We start from the raw sequence: 7,500 nt of genomic DNA on the forward strand, positions 1-7,500 counted from the left end.
CATCTTTCGGGTCCCAGCGTGTACGCTCTAGGTGCGCCTCTATTATAATATAATCCGAAAACTAAATTATAATAATATAAGACGCCCTAGGAGTGCGATATTTAATACATAATATAAATATATCCTCCTTTTATCATTTATAAAAAAATATAAATAATATTTACTTTCATTGTGCCTTTGGGTTTCATAAAATTTATAAATATTTCGATGAAAAAATATTTTATTCCCAATGACTTGCGTACATGCTAGACTCCTTGGTCCGTGTTTCAAGACGGGTCCTGAAAGTACCCAAAGCTATATCGTCGCTGACAGATAAATTTTTAATAAAAAAAAATGAGCCAGTTCATTATCATACACCTACTGACAGTTAAATAGTATCATATAACGGCATAAAATCCGTATATATAATATGTTTTAATAAAAAAACCTATTTATACTCGTGGTGGATCTGAACGCGTTAATAACGCGACTCAATATCAATTTATAATTAATACCATCAAACAATTAATCAAGAAACATAGGCGTTTAACATACACAAAATATTATCAAAAAATAATATTGTACATTAATCAACGCACCAATGCCTATAGATTAATATTTAATGGGTCGCAACGTCCTACAAGATGAGAAGTGCATACCTCGTTATCATACAATTAACAATATACAGCAGTGCATATATTTTTACTAAAAATAAATTCCTAATAAAAATTTTTGTCACATGCTAGTACAAATTGGTTGATTAACGATAAAAAGTAAATGAATCTCATCTTTCGACCTTTCGGGTTTCTCAGGTTTACCCCTGAACGGTTTTACGTACTCTTTAACTCTCTCTTCAAAGTTCTTTTCAACTTTCCCTCACGGTACTTGTTCGCTATCGGTCTCGTGGTAATATTTAGCCTTAGATGGAGTTTACCACCCACTTAGAGCTGCACTCTCAAGCAACCCGACTCTAAGGAAAGATTCACCTATCATCAATAATAATCACTACGGGCCTGGCACCCTCTATGGGTATATGGCCCCATTCAAGATGGACTTGGATGTATTATATAACAATAGGTTTATATTGAATCTTCCTAAACACTACATTCCCCAAGTGTCTGTTTATCAGCCACGGGGTTCAGTGCTGGGCTTATCCCTGTTCGCTCGCCGCTACTAAGGGAATCCTAGTTAGTTTCTTTTCCTCCGCTTAATAATATGCTTAAATTCAGCGGGTAATCTCACCTACTCTGAGGTCGTAAAAGTTTTTAGAAGTATTAAAACAAAAATTTTTTTTATATATTATGTTTTTGTTATATTTTATAAGTAAACAATTTTCTTAATTATTCATACTCAAATTTTTTTAATATTATTATATAATATTATTTTTATATTTATCTAAAGAGAAGAAAATAAAAAATAAATAATTATATATATTAATTTTTTTCGAGTATATTGAAAATTTTATTACAAATAAAATATTCCATAACAAAATATTAATATATAATATTTTTGTTTATTCTTCTTTATTTAATATTTTAAAAATATATTATTAATATCATTTATTATTAATATTATTATTAACATAAAGTTTTATAATATTATATATAAATGATAAAAAATAATATTGATATATTAATTTAAAAATGTCGACAAATAATAAAAAATATATAAATTTTAAATGCTATTAAAAACATTTTATATTTATTTTTTTCTTATATTTGGCGTAAAACATTCATATATAAATAATTTTACATTTCTTTTATAAAAATTTTATTTATCAATTTAATTAAATATGAAAAAATAAATTTTCTTTTTTAATTATTGATAAATTTCTTTTTCATAAAAAAAATTTTATGTAAAATAATCTTTTATTATATTAATATAATGTATACGACCCTCAGCCAGATGTGGTCCGGGAACAGTATCCAAGGACCGCAATGTGCGTTCGAAATGTCAATGTTCATGTGTCCTGCAGTTCACAAGTTGACGCGCAATTAGCTGCGTTCTTCATCGACCCACGAGCCAAGTGATCCACCGTCCAGGGTAATCTTTTTAAATTTTAAATGTAAGTATTATTATTAATAATAATCTTTATTTTTAATATAAAAAATAAAATTATTAATTTATATATCTTTATAAATTCTTTTAAAATAAAAAAATTTTTCTAGAATATAAATTATATATTTTATTTTAAATATATATATATATAAATTAAAGATATTATGGTATTAATAAATATATACATAACATTTTTGATATTTTTGTTAGTGCTAGCTAGATATAATAATTAATATTTGGTATATTTTATAGAAATGTATTTATTTTTTTTTTATAAATTATTTTCTACATAAAAATATATATAATATTAATATGGTACAAAACAAATGGGTTTGTTTTTTAACATAATAACTTTTAATAAAAAAAAAGAAATATCAAGACAAAACATAAAGAAATTTAAATTTGAAATAAATTTTATTCTTTAAAAAAATTTTATCTTGTGTTTTCTTTATTTTTATTATATAACATAGAAAAATAAAAATATAGATTATATCAATTATAATCTTATTTTATTTTTCTTAATAGAGATTATATACATATAAACAAATAATTTCAATATATTCTATTTTTAATTTCACTTTTTTATAAGAGAAATTATTTATAGATTTTATTAATAATTATTGTTTAATAATAATAATAATATTGAATATAAAAATATTTTATATGTAACAAATATATTATTAATATTTATATAATATTCTCTATATTATATGTATAGATATATTATGTGTATAAAAAAAGTTTGGCGTATTACTTTAATATGATATCATAACCAAAATAAATCTCTTTTAACACATAATTACTATTATATATTTTGAGAAAATTACATATTAATATGTTATTTTGTTAAAAAAAATATTTCTTATCAATAATATTTTTATTTTTTGGAATATTTAAAAACAATACAAAAAATATAAATAAATATATTTTATATATATCGTTAATGATCCTTCCGCAGGTTCACCTACGGAAACCTTGTTACGACTTTTACTTCCTCTAAATGATCAAGTTTGGTCATCTTCCCAGCAACATCGGCAATATCAGAAATATTGCCGCGTACCAGTCCGAAGACCTCACTAAATCATTCAATCGGTAGTAGCGACGGGCGGTGTGTACAAAGGGCAGGGACGTAATCAACGCGAGCTTATGACTCGCGCTTACTGGGAATTCCTCGTTCATGGGGAACAATTGCAAGCCCCAATCCCTAGCACGAAGGAGGTTCAGCGGGTTACCCGGACCTTTCGGCCTGGGAGGACACGCTGATTCCTTCAGTGTAGCGCGCGTGCGGCCCAGAACATCTAAGGGCATCACAGACCTGTTATTGCTCAATCTCGTGCGGCTAGAATGCCGCCTGTCCCTCTAAGAAGAATTATTTGTACGCCGGCAGTAAAAACCACATCAAAAAACTGCGTACCCATACACCATAACATATGCAACATAAAGCACAATATATACAAAATATAATCTTGATCGTTAAATCTCAAAAATACATGCATATATAAATACAATACATAACACACATGAAAATGAATGAAATGGGAAACAAACAGCCGATGGGCCTTGAGATGCCGGTAAAGTACGTCTATTTAGCAGGCTAGAGTCTCGTTCGTTATCGGAATTAACCAGACAAATCGCTCCACCAACTAAGAACGGCCATGCACCACCACCCACCGAATCAAGAAAGAGCTCTCAATCTGTCAATCCTTCCGGTGTCCGGGCCTGGTGAGGTTTCCCGTGTTGAGTCAAATTAAGCCGCAGGCTCCACTCCTGGTGGTGCCCTTCCGTCAATTCCTTTAAGTTTCAGCTTTGCAACCATACTTCCCCCGGAACCCAAAAGCTTTGGTTTCCCGGAAGCTGCCCGCCGAGTCATCGGAGGAACTTCGGCGGATCGCTAGCTGGCATCGTTTATGGTTAGAACTAGGGCGGTATCTGATCGCCTTCGAACCTCTAACTTTCGTTCTTGATCAATCAAAACATTTTTGGCAAATGCTTTCGCTTCTGTCCGTCTTGCGACGATCCAAGAATTTCACCTCTAACGTCGCAATACGAATGCCCCCATCTGTCCGTATTAATCATTACCTCGGAGTTCCGAAAACCAACAAAATAGAACCGAGGTCCTATTCCATTATTCCATGCACACAATATTCAGGCAAAATTTGAGCCTGCCTTAAGCACTCTAATTTGTTCAAAGTAAACGTACCGGCCCACCTCGACACTCAATTAAGAGCACCGCGACGGGATTGCAATTGGGGGCTGCCACCGCTCTTAACGGTTAAACACTTACGACAAATTACATAATAAAAATATATATAATGCATTAAATAAATAATAACACTAAAATATACTTTATACATAATCTGTACCACCCACCGGTAGGACGTCCCACATAACATGCTAGTTAAACAATGCGAGCATTGAACCAACAGTGTAGGACACAGATTCGACTACGAGCTTTTTAACCGCAACAACTTTAATATACGCTATTGGAGCTGGAATTACCGCGGCTGCTGGCACCAGACTTGCCCTCCAATGGATCCTCGTTAAAGGATTTAAAGTGTACTCATTCCGATTACGGGGCCTCGGATGAGTCCCGTATCGTTATTTTTCGTCACTACCTCCCCGTGCCGGGAGTGGGTAATTTGCGCGCCTGCTGCCTTCCTTGGATGTGGTAGCCGTTTCTCAGGCTCCCTCTCCGGAATCGAACCCTGATTCCCCGTTACCCGTTACAACCATGGTAGGCGCAGAACCTACCATCGACAGTTGATAAGGCAGACATTTGAAAGATGCGTCGCCGGTACGAGACCGTGCGATCAGCTTAAAGTTATTCAGAGTCACCAAATTAAACGATGCAAATTAAAATTTACACCGATTGGTTTTGATCTAATAAAAGCATTCCTTCCATCTCTGGTCGGAACTCTGTTTGCATGTATTAGCTCTAGAATTACCACAGTTATCCAAGTAAATGTGGGTACGATCTAAGGAACCATAACTGATATAATGAGCCTTTCGCGGTTTCACCTTAATTTGGCTTGTACTGAGACATGCATGGCTTAATCTTTGAGACAAGCATATGACTACTGGCAGGATCAACCAGGGAACTATTTGTATTTATAATATTAAATATATAATAATATACATGATATTTTTGTTTTCTTATTATAAGAAAAAAAATTTTCATACAATAATTATTAATATATAATAATATTATTACAATTTCATTTTAAATATCAGATGGTCTCACCCATTACTGATATAAATTTTTTTTTTTTTATATCTCTATTGTTTTAAAATTAATAGAAAAAACATATGAGATATATATATTATTATTAATTTTTTTTTTTTTCAAATATATATTTTATTATGTCATTTATATAATTTTTTTGCTTTTACAAAAAGAAATATATAACATGTTATTCATAATAAATATTATTGAATAAAAAAAAAAAAAAATAATTATGATTTTTGTCAGACCATCACCAAATGGGTCTTAAAATATTTCAAACATTTTCTCATACTCGTCGCTAGATTGAAAGCGTCATTTATTTTTTAATTTTATTTAAAAAGTTAATTTTAAATAAAAAACGTTATAATAACACTTAATATTCTCGCTTGGTATGAGGTGAGTCAATGTAATATTATTTATAAAAATAATTTTTATATAAATATTGTGTGCTCATATGGGAGTGTAAAGTTTAAAACTTATAACCCATGAACTTGCTTTGACAAAAAAATTTATATGTTATTCTATTTATAATCAATAATTTAATAAAAAAAAATTTTTTTTTAAATATTGATATAAAAAGATATACATATAGAGGTTTTTTTACAAAATTCTCATTAATTTTTTTACAAAAATAATAATACAATATTTAATATCAAAATAATCCAAACTGATTACCATCCAGACTATTATCAATATATATAAGATTGTATTATTATTCATTTCAATACATATTTATTAAAACTGAGATAAAATTTCATATATTAATAAATATGCATGTGTAAAAAAAAAAATTTTTATATAATAATTGAAAATGTTTTTGCTATTATTTTGTATACATACATTAAATAATTGATAACAATTTAATACAATGTACACCTAAAAAATAATAACAGCATATACATATTCGAAACATTACTAGCAAAAAAACCAAAATACAATATTAAATATCAAAATAAACCAAACTGATTACCATCCAGAATATTTTGAGTATATATATATATAATTTTGTATATTTTGCGTTCATGTTAATAAAATATATAAATGATACATATTTGAAAAGTGTTATTCTTCTTTCTGTTTTTTCGTAATATCATGGTGTCCATAGACATGCAAAAGCGTCATACCAAGCCATATACATACCTACACCACCTTTGTTGAATGATACACGAACAGTATGAAAATTAAACAACATATTCAATATCATTTTATATTATACTAAAATAAATGTTATTCTATTAAGAAAGTGTATATTTTTAAATTTGGCATTCATTACATAGTCAAAATACAATAATAATATAGATGATACATATACGATAATTGTTATTTTTCTTTCTGTTTTTTCGTGATATCATGGTGTCCATAGAATTGCAACGACGTCATACCAAGCCATATACAACTCTACACCACCTTTGTTGAATGATACACTTAGAGTATGAAAAATAAACAAATTATACTATATCATACTATATCATATATGTAAGACTGTTGAACATAATACCACAAAATACACTATTTCATATAGATATACATTCATTCTTGTCAACATAAAAGTACGTTATAAATGATACATATACAATAAGTTTTATTCCTCTTTCTGTTATTCCGTAATATCATAGTGTCCATAGAATTGCAACGACGTCATACCAAGCCATATACAACTCTACACCACCTTTGTTGAATGATACACGGACAGTATGAAAAATAAACAACCTATTCTATACCATTTAATATCATACTAAAACATGAAACAAATGTTATTCTATTAAAAAGTGTATTATTTTATTATATTTAGTATTCATTACACAGTCAACATACATAAATGATACATATACGATAAGTGTTATTCCTCTATCTGTGCATCCGTAATATCATAGTGTCCATAGAATTGCAACAACGTCATACCAAGCCATATACAACTCTACACCACCTTTGTTGAATGATACACGGACAGTATGAAAAATAAACAACTTATACTATACCATACTATATCATATGTGTGAGACTGCTGAACGTAATACCACTAATACACTGTTATACATAGATATACATTCATCTCATTAACTTACACGCACTATCCATCATATATATTAAAGACATTACACCCGGTGCTTCAAACTCAAAATATGATAATGTTTAAAATGGCTTTAAACATCATAAACTTTACAGAATAATCAAAATTTAAAGAAAAAAATTTTAAAAAAAAAATTTTTTTCAGCTAAAAATTTTTATTTTGGGACCAA

At 29.1% G+C, this 7,500-nt stretch overlaps 2 non-coding genes across 2 annotated transcripts; both read right to left on the reverse strand.

Annotated features, from left to right (window-relative positions):
* Positions 1–1,870: 1,870 nt before the first annotated feature.
* On the reverse strand, positions 1,871–2,025 carry LOC123304274. The gene has a single exon (XR_006536308.1). It is a non-coding gene; the product is annotated as a 5.8S ribosomal RNA (ribosomal RNA).
* A 953-nt stretch (positions 2,026–2,978) lies between these two features.
* Positions 2,979–5,134, reverse strand: LOC123304284. Its single transcript, XR_006536318.1, has one exon. It is a non-coding gene; the product is annotated as a small subunit ribosomal RNA (ribosomal RNA).
* Between the last annotated feature and the right edge of the window lie 2,366 nt (positions 5,135–7,500).

This window comes from Chrysoperla carnea (assembly GCF_905475395.1).
Source record: "Chrysoperla carnea chromosome X unlocalized genomic scaffold, inChrCarn1.1 SUPER_X_unloc_37, whole genome shotgun sequence".
In the NCBI taxonomy this organism is placed as follows: Eukaryota; Metazoa; Arthropoda; class Insecta; order Neuroptera; family Chrysopidae; genus Chrysoperla; species Chrysoperla carnea.